Source organism: Aulonocara stuartgranti (assembly GCF_965226115.1).
Source record: "Aulonocara stuartgranti genome assembly, chromosome: 7".
In the NCBI taxonomy this organism is placed as follows: Eukaryota; Metazoa; Chordata; class Actinopteri; order Cichliformes; family Cichlidae; genus Aulonocara; species Aulonocara stuartgranti.
Window position 1 is genome coordinate 52,440,720 of NC_138945.1, and position 20,067 is coordinate 52,460,786.

Here is a 20,067-nt window from a genome sequence, read left to right on the forward strand (position 1 = left end):
GGAGGAAGACAAAGCAGCCCTCCATGCCTATCGGGATGTTTCCATCCCTCTCTCGCACTCTAATCTCATTCCTTCTCCACCTTTCTCCTACATCCACTTCTCTTTTCCTCTCATCTTTGTTTTTTTCTCTTTCGCCTCCATGCTCTTTGGTGCAGGTGACAGCACAGGGACAATGGGATGATATCACCACTCGACTCTTAGCAGCTTGTGCATGCTGCACAATAACAGACTGCTGCAGCTCAAGTGTGGCACACTGTAAAGTTTATGTGTGAGAGAGAAAAGAGTAGAAAGAGCACAGGAGACAGAGGGTGAGAGAAGGAAGGGTGGCAGGGGAAGCAAAGAAGGGAAAAAAAAGCAAACTGTACCGCTCAACAGATCGAGAAAAGGAGTGGAGGGAGGAGGGAGAGTGAGAAGGACTGTGTTTTCCATGTTCGTGAACACTCTAGTGGTCATGCGTGGATGCAAGGTACACTGAGCCTATAGCCTCTATGCCTACAGCTGTATCTGTGTGGGCAGGACTGCAGACTGTGCTGCCTTTTAATTGCAGCACAGCTCCTTCCTCCTTTCTGACAATGTCTCACACACATAAACACACACACAGAGACACACACAGAGCAAACAGAACGCAGCACACCTGCCACGAGGCAGATTGGATTTACACTGCATCAATAATTCACCCTCACATATATCCCCAAACACACCCAAACGCACACATGCAAGCACACTGAATGCAGGCCGTCTAGAGAGAAGGTACTGGCCAAAACCTGCAGTACCAAAACTGTGTTTGAATGTGGCAATGACCATGTAGTTAGAGGATAACACATATCACAGCCACTGATCCTGAATCATTAAAGTACAAATTACCTCAGTTTTTAAACCAAGCACGAGAGCTTTTTTTTTTTTGGTGTTTCTATTCTTAGAAATGCATGACTAAAAACCACATCCTCGGGCTTGCTATTCTCAAGATCCATCACCGCATCTCATCTGAAGCAGGCTGAGCACAAGGAACACTGTCACAGTGAGACTTTCATCTCCAACAACGTCTTATGCATTAGCCAGAATCTTGGCTGCCCTTACTTTAGCAGCGGAGTGGAGGATGCAAATGGGCTTCTGTTATTGTTGTGTTTGTCTGATGTTTTTCACATCCAGCCAACACTTCACAACGTCTCTATTGTTGCCAGCTGTGGCCAGGTGTTATAACAGCCTGAACACAGGGAAGACGATCCCAGCTTCTCAAGGCCCAGGTTCATGTTCCCAGATTGCAGACTGCGCAGCACTAAATGTACTGAAATTTAGATCAGACAGAGATTATTCAAATTCTCAAATTTGAGGAGCTGTGAGAAACACACGCCAGGCACTTTTCAGATAAAAGACTAATTATATATCAAAACTTTGAAATGATCTACTGACTTAAGGTTTTTAGCAGAAAGAAGAAATTTGTTAGCACTCATCTGCGCCAAGTGCAGACAGATTTTTTGTTTAGCGTGTAAACCCTGGAGGGCTGATGTTTTCTATAAACTGATGTATTTCTTTTTCTTATAAATCCACTTCAATGAAATGTATTTCAATGCTTGTTGTGCTAGCCAAATGTTTGGCCTCACATCGACTTAAAGCTACAGGATTATAATGCGCTGTTTTAACAGTATGAGCTCCTTTAGAAGGAATAAATCAAAGTAATGCGATACACAATAGAATATTCATAAACTTATTGTTGCAACCCAAATGGCCTTTGGATTGATGTGTACATCTGATGGATTCAAATGCCGTAAAAAAGCTTGCGTATTGATCACATGTGCCATTAGCACTTTGAACCATGCTTTTATTGGAATCACTTAAAAGTGCATTCCTGTATGGTGTTTTGAGAAAATGGATCCCTTGCAAATGCATTCACAGTGGATAGATGCTTCCATTAGGCTTAATATGAAAATCATCAGTAGTGCAAACATAAACAGAAAGCTTGACCTTGGAGGATGCGATGCAAATACCACGAAAACAAATGTGAAAGTGCACTGTCCTGTTGATCCGAGAGGACACTTTAAAGGGAAAGGTTGGATTTTTCTGGGGGTTATTAATCTATTCAGTTGGATGTTAAGCACAGAAGGGGGCAGGAATCTTGAGGAGTATCTAACAATTGGGCTTTTATTTCCTCAGAACTGCATAATTATTGAGGTTAATTCAACTCACAGCTTGTGCGCCATTGTCTTTGAATATGGCTGCAACCGCTTAAATGAATAAATTAGTGACACAACGAAGCTAAAAGACAAGCTCTGCCTGAATGCACAATGTCAGAGACACTGGCTCCGAGCATAAGACAAAAAAAAACGCCGTCACTTGATTTGCTGGAGACAAGCTTTGTATTTTACAGGCCCGCGTTTGATCAGTGATACGGTTTCTCTGGTACAGTGGGGCAAAAAAGTATTTAGTCAGCCACCGATTGTGCAAGTTCCCCCACCTAAAATGATGACAGAGGTCAGTAATTTGCACCAGAGGTACACTTCAACTGTGAGAGACAGAATGTGAAAAAAAAAATCCATGAATCCACATGGTAGGATTTGTAAAGAATTTATTCGTAAATCAGGGTGGAAAATAAGCATTTGGTCAATAACAAAAATACAACTCAATACTGTGTAACATAACCTTTGTTGGCAATAACAGAGGTCAAACGTTTACTATAGGTCTTTACCAGGTTTGCACACACAGTAGCTGGTATTTTGGCCCATTCCTCCATGCAGATCTTCTCGAGAGCAGTGATGTTTTGGGGCTGTCGCCGAGCAACACGGACTTTCAACTCCCGCCACAGATTTTCTATGGGGTTGAGGTCTGGAGACTGGCTAGGCCACTCCAGGACTTTCAAATGCTTCTTACGGAGCCACTCCTTTGTTGCCCGGGCGGTGTGTTTTGGATCATTGTCATGTTGGAAGACCCAGCCTCGTTTCATCTTCAAAGTTCTCACTGATGGAAGGAGGTTTTGGCTCAAGATCTCACGATACATGGCCCCATTCATTCTGTCCTTAACACGGATCAGTCGTCCTGTCCCCTTGGCAGAAAAACAGCCCCATAGCATGATGTTTCCACCCCCATGCTTCACAGTAGGTATGGTGTTCTTGGGATGCAACTCAGTATTCTTCTTCCTCCAAACACGACGAGTTGAGTTTATACCAAAAAGTTCTACTTTGGTTTCATCTGACCACATGACATTCTCCCAATCCTCTGCTGTATCATCCATGTGCTCTCTGGCAAACTTCAGACGGGCCTGGACATGCACTGGCTTCAGCAGCGGAACACGTCTGGCACTGCGGGATTTGATTCCCTGCCGTTGTAGTGTGTTACTGATGGCGACCTTTGTTACTTTGGTCCCAGCTCTCTGCAGGTCATTCACCAGGTCCCCCCGTGTGGTTCTGGGATCTTTGCTCACTGTTCTCATGATCATTTTGACCCCACGGGATGAGATCTTGCGTGGAGCCCCAGATCGTGGGAGATTATCAGTGGTCTTGTATGTCTTCCATTTTCTGATGATTGCTCCCACAGTTGATTTTTTTCACACCAAGCTGCTTGCCTATTGTAGATTCACTCTTCCCAGTCTGGTGCAGGTCTACAATACTTTTCCTGGTGTCCTTTGAAAGCTCTTTGGTCTTGGCCATGGCGGAGTTTGGAGTCTGACTGTTTGAGGCTGTGGACAGGTGTCTTTTATACAGATGATGAGTTCAAACAGGTGCCATTCATACAGGTAACAAGTGGGGGACAGAAAAGCTTCTTACAGGAGACGTTACAGGTCTGTGAGAGCCAGAGATTTTCCTTGTTTGAGGTGACCAAATACTTATTTTCCACCCTAATTTATGAATAAATTCTTTACAAATCCTACCATGTGAATTCATGGATTTTTTTTTCACATTCTGTCTCTCACAGTTGAAGTGTACCTCTGGTGCAAATTACTGACCTCTGTCATCATTTTAAGTGGGGGAACTTGCACAATCGGTGGCTGACTAAATACTTTTTTGCCCCACTGTATCTGTGCGACATGCTCAGTTATTTGCAACTGGAGGGATTTTACACAGCCTCCGCTGTATATGGGTTAGTCTCTGTGGTCTGCGTTCCCTCGGCTTCATTCTTGATAAGGAAAACTAACATTCCTCCGGTTGTGACAAGATGCCGTGTACTCTTCAGGGAAATGATACAACAAAATGGGACAGATGCTCCCCGCTAAAATAACTTAGATGACAGCACAGACAGCAGCATAAGAAGAAAAAGTGATGGAATGCGTTTTAGGTGAATAGATGGCAATTTTTCCGATTCAAAAAATGTGAAAGTGTTGACAACACACTTAAAAGTGCTCTTCCCTTACTTACTCACACCAAGTCTCTTCCTGGGGTGGAAAAATAAACTGGTAAACAACTGCTTTATAGCACATAAAATGAAGTAGGATGCAATTTTTAAATAAAGTACAACTCTAACCCTTTCACACATAGTGGTCACTGCAGTGGACAGCTATGCAATGGCTGTTTTCTTGTATTTGTGTAAGTGTTGATGGCATACAATCAGACCCCCTATTGGCAAGCACTTTGGCGACAGTGGGAAGGAAAAACTCCCTTTTAACTGAAAGAAACCTCCAGTTCAGGGAGGGGCAGCCATCTGTTGAGCTTGGGGGTCAGGGGAGGGAGACAGGACAAAAGACACGCCTTTGACCTAGAAATTAATAATAACTAATGATTACATGCAAACTGGTGTATAAACACAAAAAATAAGAAAATCAAAGATATTCTGGAGTTGTCTGGAGCTAAACTGGCATGTTGTCTGTTGATTAATGGTGCATATTTGCCTGTGTCTGCATCCCATTGAACAACAATGTCTTTAAAACAGTTTATTAAATGGATATACTCTTTAGAAAAGCTGCTCAGGGGGACCACGACACTGTGCAGCTCTGTGCACAGTGATGCTCTGAGCTAAACGCCAATCAGCATGCCCAAACATGCCCACAACGCCAATGCCAGTATACTGATGTTTATCAGGTTTAATGTGTGCAATTATCAAGATAGACAAGTGTTTTAAAAAGCCAAAATTTGCTCAATAGCAATTAAAGAAAACACAACACACATACACTGAAAACGAGGATGTTATTAGAAAGTCTACAGCAGGTTTTGCAGGTTTAACAAACTGAAGCCTTCTGCAAGTCTAGACTTCTATAAAAAATAAGGCACTAAAAGCATTACTGGGGTTATTAGACTATTCAGGACTAAATGTCACAGTAAATTGTTGAGTATTTGCTAAAACTCTGCAATACTAACCTCATAATACCCACAAGAAGCAAAACATTCAAAACACCTTCCTATGTGAACCAGAAATCTCTCTGCAAACTTATTGCAATGCATGCATTAACTTGATCCAGAATGCTGCTCAAAATTAACTATAAACAGCAGGAATGTGCGAGTGAGTTCATCTTAACACTCAGCCAGCTGCAACCACTGCAGGTATTTCCCACAGTGCCATTCTTCCTCCAAGGTGTCATTTAAATATACTTAAAAACATCCCCATCTGCACTCCTGTGTCTGTGGCACCGCTGTTATTTCTTCAGGCTCTTGACATGTATGATGTGTGTCCTTGACATGACTGATGACCAGCTGGAGGCCTTAGAGAGCTCTTGGCTAGGAGGATAAGCCCTCTAAGTGGTGCCGAAGGGCCAAAGAGACCTTAGCTTCAGGAGTAGCTTCCCTGTCTCTGACACCCCTTGTATGGGTGGAGAGGAATCTGACTGTGACCAGTCTGTGAGGTTGGGTACCTCTGGCCTTTCAGGGTCCCTCACTGCTTGAGTGCTTAATTACTCACTACACCTCTTGCTGTCAGGCCACCACTAAGTCCACCATTAGGGCTGGTTTAACGCTGTCTTAGTTGTTTTTCCATAAGAGGTGGAGCAGTAAGACTTCATAACAAAGCGAGGCCTGAGGGCAGACAACTTGGAACAAGCTGAGCGTCATCAACTTGTCGACAACAAACAGCAACACAAGAGAAGACAGGTACTAGTCGCACAAAGATAATGATTTAACTGCAGGGGGTTTCTGTTACACCGGATAAGCCTCTGCAGTTGAGATGTTTCCACTTGTTAAGAGAAAGAGGTCGGAAAAGATCAGAGACCTCATCTTAGAGAAAACTTGCCACAGCTGTATCAAAGATCAGGGCCCGATGGAATAAGAGATTAAATGATCTGTTTTAGGTGGGTACGTAAACTGCGAGTTTCCTCCCTATTTATCTGCTATGGGTGCAACTGCTGACAAGCTCATATGGTGTCACAGTAATCTCTGTATTCAGATAAGTCTAAAAAGCCCTGGCCTGGGAAGAATAGGCTGGATCAGCACTTTATACTGCATTTCCTCTCTCCATGCAGTGATTACAATGCCAGTTAAAGCTGCGCGCTCCTTTTCCTTCCAGCGTGCACTCATTATAGAGTGGCAAGTCAAAAAGCCCCACACAGTGGTAGGCATCCTGATCCCGGTGTGCCTTTCACATGGTAAACAGTTTCAGATGGGCCCTGTATTGTACTGCTAGAATACAGCATCTGCTTTATGGCATGGAAAAAATGCATTGTCACCAAGTGGCAGTGAAAGGGCCATTGAAGAGCAGCCAGGGCTTCACCGAAACGCTGACGCTTTGACCGTGACGCGGACTAGTGGCTGGTGGTCTGCACCGTTTGCGCACTGAGGTTGTGAAGCCGAAGGTCAGGCCATAAAAATAAAATATAGGTGCACGCGACTAGAGTGACAAATGATCCTAGTCGTCTGGCCAAGTTTGAAAACTGTCCTACTCAATATACTGCATAACTCCAGCAGAGCTAAAAGGTCTCCAGAGATGCTTTGTATCTAGGCTCAATGCAGCAACATAGTGAGTCAGAATGCTGCAGTGAGCACTGGAGCTCAGCCAGACTGGAATGAGACACTATGCAGAAAGAGACAGAAGATGGCCCTTATCCTTTAACTCGCCATTAAACATTTAGAGCGGCACTCTTGCACTTGGAACCACTGAGATCAGCCACTGTGTGAAATGTGGGAAAACTTCTTCATATCCCGCTATCATAAACGATCCAATAAATGCATCTTTACGTGGAGCTGTTTATACCACATAATGCATTCAGTATTTCCTCTAAGATGGGTTAGTTCTGTGTAGGAGATGAGGTTATGGAGGAGAGGAGGGAAAAAGGTAGATGTAGTACAACGACAGAACTTACTGAAATTAGCCTTTGCAGATTAATCTGATGTTATCTTGAGTTATATTTAATCCACACACTGCCATGCTTGGGATCAAAGGGAATAAACTAATCATAGCAATTCATGTTTAAAACTCAGCAAATGAGTATTCAGGACTGAAGTGATACTCTGGAAGCCAACGCAAAACATTCCCATTAAAGCTGAACAATATGAAGACACATACAGTGTTTACTGAACAACGTCTATTAGAGTTGCTGCTAATGATTCATTTATTTATGATAAATACATCAGATTAAATGGCCATTTACCAGGCCATTTAATCTGATGCGATACTCACTAAATTGTTAAATTAAATGACTCTCAGCAGTTTTTCAGGTCCGAGTCTGCATGTTGACAGGTTTCTTTTCACCACCAGTCTAAAACCCAGTGTCAGGGAGTTTTTATTGTTTTATTTGCTTATGCTTCAAAAGTTATGTTATACATATTTCACCAGACACAGTTTTCTGTAGAAACAGGAAGCTGACCCTGTGACACTGAAAAGAGACCAGTACAGAAATACATATCCGCAGAAGTTGACTTGCATTATATTATTCTTAGAAATTGACTTGCGACACACATACTTTGTGACACACACACACACAGCTTACACACAGACAGCATCAGGACCTGCGTAACAGGAAATGTGATTATATTTGCATATTGACGATGTAACCTATAAAAATAAACGAATACTGCAGTTCGGTGTGATTTGCTCTGAGCTTTTCACCCGTGCAGCACGTTAACCTACACAAGTGTCTCAGTGTTGTTTATTCACCTGACTGTTTGTTAACTGTAAATCTCTGACACCCAGAAATATGTTGTTTATCTAATTCAGAGTTGCGATGGGTGCTGTAGTTTATCCCGGCTACCATCAAATGAGAGGCAAGGTGTACTCTGGAAGGATGTGGCTGAAAACATGTCACGCAGCTAACACAGAAACAGATACGCAATCGCATTGCGCGCAATAACCAATAATCTTAACCTCACTAACTGCATGTTTTTGGACCGCGGGAGGAAACCAGAATACTCAAAGAAAACTTCTGCTCCACCTAGAAAGGCCCTGGACAGATGGTGGATTTGGCCTTCTTGATGTGAGGTAACAGGGCTAACCACCACAGCAGTTAATTTTTTTTTCATTATTTCCTATTAGAATATTCTACCCAATGTATAGGGTAATAACTGTTTCATAAAAACTAAATAACCTGCATGTGAAGGGAGCGAGGATGTCGATGAAAGCTGGAAAAAACATTGAATGGATGCTGTTATTCCCGAGGTCAGGAGTGAAACTTCAAACTCCAGCTTCTCACCTGATTTTTTAAAGAAAATGTAATATATCACAAGATATTTATATACAATGACGTACACATCCACGTAGCCCACAGCAACAAATTCACCTCCCCTATTACCATATCAAGCACATGCCTCAGATCCTGCTAATTTTAGCATTACAACACAGATATGTTGAAGTTGCTCCGGTTTGAATTAATCGAGCCCCAGAGGAGAATGAAGGAGGTTAAGCATGCAATTGTCCAATGTTATGCTAAAGAGTCACTTTTATACAATTTTACCATGTCTGGTGTGAAAAAAGAAGTGGCATGTCAATCAAACTGAAGTGCTATGACAAGCTGTCCTGGGTGGCCACCTATTCCATTATCCTTTAACTCCGCACACAATATGAGTCACGTGGGTAAAAATGGATGGTTTCACAAAGACACTACGGTTAAAAATTGAACCTGTGCCGTAGATAGCATCAGATCAGTATTAGCTTGTATTCAACACTCTTCTTTTCATTCTTTAAACCAGCCATTTGGAAGGAATTAATTCAACAAGGCTGTCAAGGACAAGGCTCTGCCACTTCTGCCAGCGCTTTGCTTCCACTCAAAATTCATATCCAAAGTCCCATTTCAGCTGAATCACAGCTCAGATAAACAGGCTGAGTGAAACTAATTCAGAGGCTTTTGTTTTGGGGCCAAAAGAGCATTTTTAGCTTTCAGTCTGGCTGCATTTTGATGCGAGACTGAGGGGAGAAAAAAACCCCAATCACAATCAACTCCCGCGAGAAGGCGGGAAGAGATCACAAGCTCTTGCAGCCTTTTAATTTTGTGGCTATGAGTACAAGAAGGAAAATGTAATGATAGTGGAATACCAAGAGCTGTACTCGCATACATAAAGTGATACCTTGATGATAGACGGGAAAAGGACAAATCCTTAGACCTCCAGCAGGTGCACTGTCTCCAGGATCAAAAGAAGAGAGCCATATTTTAGCTGCATCCTGGTGAGATGGAGACCATGTCCTGGTCACTTGCACATCCGTGTCTTTTACCCCATCTTGACCCCCTCACTGTCCTCCACTCTTTCCCCCTTCATGCCCATTTCCTTTAGGGGAACAACTGGTCAATAGCGGTCTCCCGTTGTGAGTTATCTTCCGAACAAAAAAGCTATTTCGAGCACTGTGGTGACCACAACAAACATGGACTTTTTGCTCAGTGGAAAATCTACATCCAACCCACATCTTAAAGTTGGGACAAAAGAGAAGATACTTTGGTGGGTTTTATTTGTCTCTGAAAAAGACAGATTTGAGTAGGAGGGGGTAGGGGGTGGGGGTGCGGGGTTAAAAGCTCTTTCAAAGCATGTTTTCTGTTCTCTAATCTGTCTGTCGTTTCCACCCATACAGACACACTTCCAATTTGACTTCAAAGCTCAGGGGATTGTGAACGATACGGATGAAACTCTGCATGAAATCAGTTTTTTTCTATCATTATCTCTTCGAAACACACTGTAGCTATTTGCACTGTGTCCTGCTGTGGCTTTGAATGTTAACACAAACTCGACTTTGGTAAATCTCGCACTGCGATTTTTGATTTTAACTTAATTTACACCATATATTTTTTACGTGACTCAGCTATCCACGCAGTTGAGTGGGTGAGTAGATTCGGTTTGTATGGATTTCATTGCCAACACCCCCCTCTAGGCTTCCCCGGCTTCAGATTATGGGAGTAGAGTTATCACAATCTCCCAGGACCAGGTTTTGGGTGCAGGGCCAGGGTAATCCTACGGAGTTTGACTTAGGTGCCTGAAGCTTAATTAGATTTTTTTTCACTGCAGATGACTGTGGAGAATCCAATCAAGTTGACCTCCATGTAGTTGCCCTATTGTGGACGGATTAAGCGCTACATCAGCGAACAACGCCTGATTTTAAAAGGCAGCAGTGGAAGAAGAAAATCTAAATTCATAAAATCTGCAAGCATATAATGAACGCTACTGGGCTGTACCACTGGGTATCATTGTATAAACTTGTAAGCTCTTGAGATACACGCAAACCTAACCCAGACATTTCTGGGATATCATTAATGGTCTCATCTAATGTGTGAATACTGACAAACAAAAGTAAAGGTTACCAAATGGAGAAACGAAATCTATGAAAAGTCATATAGAAAAGACTTAAAAAGGAAATGAAATAAACAAAGAAAAAAAACAGAGGCAGAAACCAAGCCAGAGTGGTGGAGATCCGTGCATAATCTGCTCTCAGGGCACGACTGCTCCTTTTTATTTTTAAACCCCATACCTACAATCACGGATTATAAAACAGGTCTAAATAATTCCATAAGCACTGTGCATATCATGATCTCAGGCACAGGCTTTGGAAACCTACAGTTTTAATCATGATCCTTCAATCGGGGAAAACTGAGATTTTAACTCAGATAGCAGCTTGACTGATTGTGTAAAAGCCTCAGATGTGCACAGCTTATGTAAAAAATAAATGTATAGAGAAATCTAGGAATACTTCAGAATGATCCGACCCTCACCTCCCTCTGAGTACATTAACAATTTAATCCATTATTCCAAACCAAACACATTTCATGAAAGCAGCAGAGAACATCTAAAGAATGCCCTTTGCCTTATGCATTCCCTTAAATGTCAACTACAATCAAGATATTGACAGCAGAACTGTGAGCTATATGAAATCCACCTCAGAGTGAAAGTGTGCTATTTTTCTCTTGTATCTGTGGAGGCGTGCTCCCTGTCATGCAGTAAGCCCTTTGAGTAACATGTCCACTGTGGCTCCACTCATTGAGAGATGTGGTCATTGTGCCTTGAGCCCCTGAGAGGCCCAAAAACCAGCCAACCTTGAAGACCCGAACATTAGGTCTACCTCAAACCAGAATCTTTTCAGCTTGTACCGGCACAATGCCGACTAACACCAACACCAGGACTGCCATTCAATGCCAAGGTCCAAATATAGTGTGAAAATGTAAAGAAAATAGTAAACAAAGATTATTATTGAGACTTTTTCTTTCTTTGAGAGTCTGCATTAGGTTTTTAACACCACAGGGCTCTGGCTGTCAACAATGGCACATTGACAAAGCCTCATTGATATTTCCACATGGAGAACTGAAAAAAGCCTAGTGTTCGCCCAGACGGCTCTTAGTCACACTAGACACTTGATTGGGTTATCAGGCCAGCCAGCCACAGCGGAGATCCTGATAAATGAAGTTGCCATGCCCATTCTCCCTTCCTCACAGATGGGCCGAACTAGCCCACAGAAAGGAATGATCTTACTGACAATTACATTCCTCCAGTTCCTGAAGATGCACAGCGCTGAGAATCCAGCACAGGACTGAACACACAGAGATTATACTGATTGCTATTCCATTGCTCACGTTTGATTCTAAATTGCTCTGGCATAATACCCTCGAACACCAGAGAGGATGACCTTGGGTTTTAGTTAATAAATCAAATTCACAGGCTTCCCATAGTTGAAAAAATTGTGCTTTTGATATAACAGGAATTTTAAAATGCTTGAATCTACTTGAATATACTGAGTAATAGCAGCTTGAGATTTAATTTGAATTTAAACTGATTTAAAATTTTTCAGTGCAGAGGAAATATTTCCAGGCTCCTTCTTCCTGCACTTGGGTCCATCAGGGGACACAAGTGCTGCTATTCACCATCATATTCTAGTCCAAGATTAAATGATGATTTTCTGTATTGATGGTGTTAACATATATAGAGTAAAGGGGCAGAAATACATACTGCATTCGGCACATTTTAACATTTGAGGTTCTGCATAAAACAAATATTTGACGTTTTTATGTGATCATATTGTGTCAAGGGATCAGCTGACAAATTTCCAAACTAAATTTTATAAAAACTTAACAAAGTCAACTTCCCAGAGATTATTGCACATCACAGTGGGACTGTGACCGGTGTGGAAAAGCAGAATCAGCTGCAGCTGCAATGCAGAGTGAGTAACAGTAATGGCAAACATGCATGATGCTCGTTATTGTTTCAGATAATGGATGGCCCATTTGAACCTCTGTTAACATGTGGTCCGCGGATCGCTCTGCCGATTGGTTTAAAGGCAGGAAAAGGGATTTGATGTGGCAGCATCACTAAATTTGATGAGTCTAATGGTTTTCTGACCTCAATCTTCCCTAATCATTCTGAAGCCTGGACAAAGATTATCTGGTTATAGATTATGTTTTTTACACTACATGTGGACAAAAAAAATAGCAGCTGAAGTCAACACTGTGTGCTTTTGATATCTCTGTGAATGTGCACATTTATCTGCTCTACAAAGGAGGAATCAGAGATCCTCCCTTTGATTTGTTTGCCATCCTATTCCTCTGTCTCCCCGAGAACTGCTTTTTTTCCCAGGATTCCTGTGGTTGTATTTGGGAGGTTTAAGGGATGAAAAAGAGGGGAAGAAAAGCTCATTGGTCTCAGCACTGCAGAAACGGCATCCAGAGCCAAACTGTCATCCCACTTGGATTAAGGGCCCTTCAGTGGTGGCTGCTGAGCTTCTAACATGGTATCTTACCCTCAGCCAGGGTGTGGGAGGGGGTAGAGGGGTGGAGCAGAGGGTAAGGGCATTAGAGCGCCTGGCCTAAATAAGACCTCGAGGTCAGCAAGTCCTGAACCATGGCAAAGCCACTTTGTGTTTCCATGTCAACTTTATTCATGAGCTGACAGCGAAGTGTCTCCTTCTTTTCCTGTTGATTCGCTGTTGCATCATGCGCTGGGGCAACAAAGATAATCTAAGCCTTTGCTCCGCTTATCTCTGCAGACCCCCACTTCTGCAAGTTTTGTTGGATGTGGTGTTCAACAAGAGACTAGTAAGGCTGTGGAGGCTTGGGGATTGCGTTGGATTTTTGGCACGGTACAGGCCAATTTTATAAGCAGAGAAAGAGCTGTGGTGATGTATTTTCTGAGCTATTAGTCTACACAAGTGGGCTGCATCGCAGTGCCAACAAAGAGTGGGATGTGCAACGCGGTTTTGTTTTTTTTCTCCTTAAGCTCTATGCAAATAGGAAGAAGATGGAAGCTTGAGAATGGAGCAGAAAAGCTTTCAAGTGCACACTGTTCCTGTATTCCCTGCAATTTTGGCCAGCCTGCACCCTGCCAGTGGAGCAATGCCCACCTCCTGTTGTTTTCAGGACAGGAAAGGGAAGCACCGGTTGTTGTTATGTGCTGCCACTCGGCCACCAGCTACCTCTCCAACATCTGCTGCCCATCCAAAGTTGGCCAGAGCTTCAACAGGCCCGAGGCTGTCGCTCCAGCAAGGACTGCCTCTCCAGCCCTCTTCAGCTGTTCAAAGAGAGGCTCCAACACCACAGTTTCTATTGTGGATCTCCTTCAGGATAACCCCTGCATCACCCCTCCCCAGCATTATCACCACCCCCACCCACCCACACACATACTGCAAGGCAAGAGGCAATAAAAGCCTCCCTGCCAGTAGAGAAAGAGAAAACAGACCCCCTTTGTTCCCCCCTGCCCATTCTCAGCGTCCATGGAGGTACATGATCCACCCCTCCTCCCTCCCCCTTGGAACCCCAAAAGCTTGAAAACACTCCCACTTCTTCCTTTTCCTCCCTCCTCCTCCCCTAGCCAGTAGCAACGAAGCAGCGCATCTGATGAGATCTCAGAAAATGCACTCCTGGAGCAAACATCGAGTTGAATTTCCATTTGTTCCCATTGGATCTCTAAATTCGAGGTTGAGTGGTTCAGATCACCTAGTTAACAAGGAGGTCTAAAGGGGACAGAGAGAGAGCATAAAACCTGCAACATTACGTTCCATTATCTCAATGTCCCATTTCAAAAGGGTCTATTGCTGTCACCCCCCTGGCACTTACTTAGGACGGAAAAGAACATCCTTAAATGCTTTGTACTTACTAAAGGGGGTTGATAACCTGACATGAGTAATATTAGGGTTCCCTTGGCAACCTTGAGTGACTGGGCTTGATGACCGTCATGGTGTGAAGCTCTTTGGATGGTCACAGGGGGCCATCCAAGGAGGTCTTCACTGACCTCCATCCATCCAACATCTGTCCAACTACCTGCTGTCCAAAATCTATAGCCGAATTTAACAGTAAATCAACTGAGCACAGCATCTCTGATCAGCAGGGCTTCCGAGTCGGGGCTATGACTAACAGCTTTTCCATCACTTAAAGTAACAATAATGCCTCTTTTTTGTTGTTTCCAGAGCTTAATCCAACATAATTATTAACATACAGCTCACTTTTTTTTTATCCAAACCATAGCCAATGGTATTTAGTTTATTTCAAAAGATGACTAAATAATAATTCCTCACATTTGAAAAGCTTGAATTTACTCAAAAACAAACATGCTTAAAGGATGCTCATTGTTTTCTGTCATATACTGTTGCAAAGGCAGATGGCCAGTATGTGCCAAGTAATCCCTACTTGCCAAAAGCTCAGGCTTTAGACTGCTCTGTTTCAGATATTAGTGTGAGAAAACCTTAACACGTGCGAAGCTTGAATCAAAGCATTTTTATAATTTTACTTTTATTAAAATTATTAGAAATATGTCCAAACAGCTGATGATGAATTTTCTGTCTGTGCACCAATCGATCAAATCATCAGACCCTTGTGTCAGCTATTTAATGTGCTATTACAAGCAATGAAAGGAATCAACTACTGGTTCCAGTTAAAACCCGGAACCAATCCATTATGAGTTAAATGCGTGAAAGCTTTTGCACACCAAAGTCACATCCAAGTCTGTTTTTGTACAGTAATTAGAGTCAGGTCCAGGTATTTGAATTGATGATACAAACCTGTGCAAGCTTACTTTTTTTCCTCACATGTAAATCCAATCAGTAAACAACATGGGGATCAATAAAAACAAATCTGACCTATAGGAAAACTCAGCAGTGGCACTGGTGTTAATAAATTCTTGTCAATATCCATAACAGCAAGAAGTAAAAGGAGAAGCCGAAACCAAGACATCTATCTAATCGAGGTTCACTTTGTACTTTTTACTTACTTTGTTTACCCATTTTTCTTAGTCATCTGTTGCCATTTACTCCCGATAATAAAATACAAGTCTACGGTGTAAACACCAACAGTTGCAGCTGTGTGGAGGGATTTACAGGAATGTGTCAATTCCCATTAGAGCTGCTGCTTAACTGACTGTGAAACTCTAATTGTACCCACCAGCTTGCAACCAAGCAGGCCCGACTCACAGAGAGAGACAGAGAGAGAAGGAAAGTAAAACATGGGCACATGTAATGAACATGTATGAATGCCTTTCTTTGCTTCTGCATACGCTTGTCCAAATTACAAACAGTGAAAGTGATCAGGCAGCTGTGAAGCAGGCAGAGCACCGTTCCCTCTGTGGTGTGATAATGAGGCACTCATCAGTCCCAAAATGAGACGAACATGCCTATGACAAGGAGGTCCAAATGATGTCAGTGTGCTGCGCTGCTGTGCGTGATAGCTCCACTGGGATGAAACACCCAGACCGCAGTGACACTAATGGGTAGGCATGGGCCTCCATCATTCCCCAGGGAATTTAGCCTCATCACAGCCGAGCAGCACGGCGTTTCTATTCACAATGGCTGCTGGATCCTCTTCACTCGGGACACGAGAACACGTGTTGCCAGAACTCACTCAATCATTCAGTCAATCAGCTGGAGTGACTTATGATGGTAAATTATTGATTAGTGCGTGTGCACTTTTGCATGAAAAAGAAATTATTGCAGGGGGTATTTATGGTTGGTTTCAGCGCATCAGTCATAATTTCTACAGGAACTGGAATCAATATCAAGATATTCGCTGAGATCTGGGTATATACATATATATATATATATATATATATATATATATATATATATATACATAATGTGTGTGTGTGTGTGTGTGTGTGTGTGTGTGTGTGTGTAGCATGTGCAGATACCAGATTTTAGGTAAAAACTGAAATAGATGAATTGCCAATTAATTTATTATTGTATTCCTCAATTAATCAGTGAATTCTTTTTTTTTTAAACAAATGTCAAAGAAACTTGAGATGATTTCTTGTTCCTTTATGTTTTCAGTGCTCAGACCGAGGTCTAAAATATCTTCTGTTCACCATCATATAGCATAAAATATTTCATTTGAGAAACTGCACCCAGAAAACTGTTGCTAACGTTGTAAGATCTAAAGTTGCTAAGCATGCCAGATTTGTATCAAATATCAACTCACTGATGGATTACTGAATCATTTACTCCTGGTTCTAATGCCTAGGTTGGCCTTAATTGTTGTAATGCCTTCATATTCCCATTTCCAGATTTTAGCACTTAGTTAATTCAGAACATAGAAACTATGAAATGTCACATAAATGATTGTCAAGACTTAGAAAAAAGAGACACTTGTGATTAACCAGAAGCGATCTTTACACTGACAGGTCCCTCTTACTAAACGTCTACTGAGACTAGCCATCTCCCACCCTGACTTCAGCTTCACTTTGCCGGAATCGTGTTATTGTTTCATCTCGGAATATGTGCTGCTTCCCTAAACAAGCATTACTCTGACATGACTCAAATGTACCCTTGATGAAATGGCAGTCTCTCAGGTTCAGACCAGTTCCTGAAAGAAATTATGTCATCATTACAACAAGTGACACAGAACAAATCTTCCTTTCTATGAGGCACTTTGTTCTGGCCTGTGAATGTCCACGGACGGCTGCTTAGAGAAGGCGCGTTGATCACTTCTCACAGAATAGCCTGCGTTTTTCTGCAGCCCACAGAGAGAAATTGGTGGCATTTTCCCTCCAACACCCAAGCTTTTCCCATAGCCCCCGGAGCAAAGTTGCCTGTCGCTGGTTTTAGGTCAGCGTGCAGTGTGACTGACTGGTGCTCTCACAATAACTCTGGCCAACGTGTGTCATGATAATCCCTTAGTTATGCAAATCTCCCCGTCTAGAGTCATTTGTGATGAGTTTGAAAGTAAAGAAGGCAGCACAATGTAGGTCGCTATCTTGTCCCGATTTCTCCACATTTGTCAAATGAGGCTGAAATGTTATGTTAGCAGCACTCCAGTAGCTGTGGATTAAAGCCTCTCTGAGCTCAAACTACAACCTGATCAAGAGACTACCACAAAGCACACAAACTGTCTGGGACGTACATTTTTGCCGCCAGTTTTATAAATTAATGTAAACTAGACATAAGGCAAGGATAGAGGGATATTGTTATCGTCTTAACCAGATTAACTATAGTCTGCTTGGAGTGAATAAACATTACTAGAAAGTGTGTCAGGCTTTTCAGAGCAGTAAGCGCAAGGCAAGAGCTTCAGACAATAACACAGGGGTCATTAGCATTGCATTAATTTGGCCAACTGAGCAGGCAGCGAAAGTGTGCAGTCAAGGCATGTGTGTCTGGGTGTATGTATGAGTGAGAGTGTCTGGGGATGAGCAGAGGAGGGGATGAGGAGGAGGAGGAGGAGGGGTGTTGTTGCATGATGATGAGTTCCCCCTTTACTGAAGCTTTGACCAAGGGGCAGACAGACGGGGGAGGAGGAGGTGGAGTGGGAAGACAGGATTGTGTGAAAATATGTTTGGGGTTTTTTCCAGCAAATGAATTGTTTTGACTGGTGGAAAAATGGTGTGAGATGAATTCTGTGAAATCTCAGGGGGGGCCCTATCATAATCAGATTCAGTCCCATGAAGGGAAATTAGACTCAGCAAAGTGACTGGTCAGTCAAAACAACACAGAGTTGTGACATAAATATGAGGGGAATCAAACATGTGGGAAGCAAATCAGCTTATGAGGGATTGTGCGTGTATCCAGACAGCGATTTCATCAACACAGGACAATAAAAAGCAGCTGTCAAGTACAGTAGAGCTGTCTATCTATCTGTGGGAATATCCACTGTATCTACACCATGTGATATGTGATGATCGAAGCAAAAAAGATCAAGTCCAAAGACAATATTCGCAAATAAGTGCCAATGATTTGTTTTTTGTGTTTTTCCCCTCAGCATCTTTAACGCGTCACGGTACGTGTCAACCCTTTGATTTGACAGTCGTTCACCGGAATATGTCCCACACCTTTTCGCTCTCTCCGACGATCACCTAACACGTAAAATATCACCCAGAACAGCGCGGCGTGTTATTTAAAATAAACCACTCCTGCACACTCCCACCCCCCGAGAAGGAGCTAAAAGAGGGGCAGTTTTTCTATCGGCATCCTTCCAACGTGCCACAAAACTCCTGTCAGTGAACTGTAAGCCACACGACACGTGCTTATTATGAATGGTCTAATTTAGCTCACCTTACCTCCTCCCTGGGCGGTGAGAAACACAAAACACCGCGGGTGTCTTCAGCCTCCCGCGACAGAGCGAAGCCGTGAGCTGCGGTTATTCACGTGGAGTCCCCGCTCAGAGCGCCGAACCTCTTGCACTTGCCTCCGATGCCTCTCTCAGCCACCGGTCCCCTCCTCTCTCTCTCCCACCAGTTCACCGACATACAAACACACACACAGGCGGGGGCGCGCAGCAGCACCCGGAGGCGTGCGCACGCCCATTGCGCGCACTGCAGCGCCGCTGCTGATGTATGGTGGCCTAAAGGCAGTGAACCATTCCAGAAAACTGTCATACAAATACATACAATAGTGCTTTACCCCCCCTGAAGCCTCAAAATCACAGATGGACAACATCTGGACAAGCTTCTTTTTTTAAGTTTTTCTTTTAATATAAAAAAGCCAGACTGTATATTTTAAAGGCCAAACGATGATCCTTTTTATTATTATCTAACAGCGGGGAGTGGCTTTTTCATTTAACTGTTTTCTCGCTGTTTGCTTTAAAAAGGCGCCAAGTACAAGAAAAGCTCAACACTGAAATACGTACATTTTTTCCATTAATCGGGCTGAAAAAAATAAAAGATTACGTTTAAATAAATTTAAAAAAAAACTAAAGTCTGATTCACATATTAGTCAAATATAAGTGCTTTCACCTTTCAGGGAATTCCAGCTGTTCTGGAAACTAATTGCTTAAAGACAGTTGCATGTTCTGAAGCATGACAGTTTTTCCTGCAGGCAGGTTTGCGCTCATAACCATATAGCAGCAGCCCGTGGGATCAACTGAGACCTTTGCCGGATGAGGTCATGTGACGTTAAAAGGCACACTTTTATCTCAGACTGCTCTCTTCTATCACTGCACATTACACACATGCATTATCCGAGGCTTAGCAATGGTATCCATCTGCAGCCGTGGAATCACACAAAGAGTAAGTGACGTAGTTTTTACGCGGATAAGCCCGGTTTTGGCAAAGAGACAGTTTGTGGTCTGCCATGCAGGAGCCGGTTGACCGAGATTAGCTAAAATTAGGTTGTGGCATAAGATGAAAACGGGTTTATAACGTATTATGTGAAATCACCTGAGGGAAAAACCTCCAATTATGATCGTAAAAAGCTTAAAGAGCTACAGAATCACCTTTAAGCTTGAAAAGCGCAAGTCCCTCACCGCAGTACACTATTTTCCAACTTAGCCAGCATCCCCTCTTTAGTTATATGCGAAGAGTTTCTTTGATTTGTTTATATAGTGTTAGAAAAAGACAGAAA

The 20,067-nt window shown here is 42.8% G+C and overlaps 1 protein-coding gene across 9 annotated transcripts in view; it reads right to left on the reverse strand.

Moving 5' to 3' along the window:
* Nucleotides 1-18,997, reverse strand: part of LOC309710077 (neuronal cell adhesion molecule-like) — an 80,507-nt gene extending 61,510 nt beyond the window's left edge. For 7 of the 9 annotated variants that reach the window (XM_082539264.1, XM_082539267.1, XM_082539258.1 and 4 more), the window contains exon 1: nt 18,781-18,997. The gene's annotated coding sequence lies outside the window, so the exon portion shown is untranslated. The remainder of the gene's footprint in view (nt 1-18,780) is intronic. The other 2 variants (XM_082539263.1, XM_082539261.1) reach the window with 1 other exon arrangement.
* Nucleotides 18,998-20,067: the final 1,070 nt, after the last annotated feature.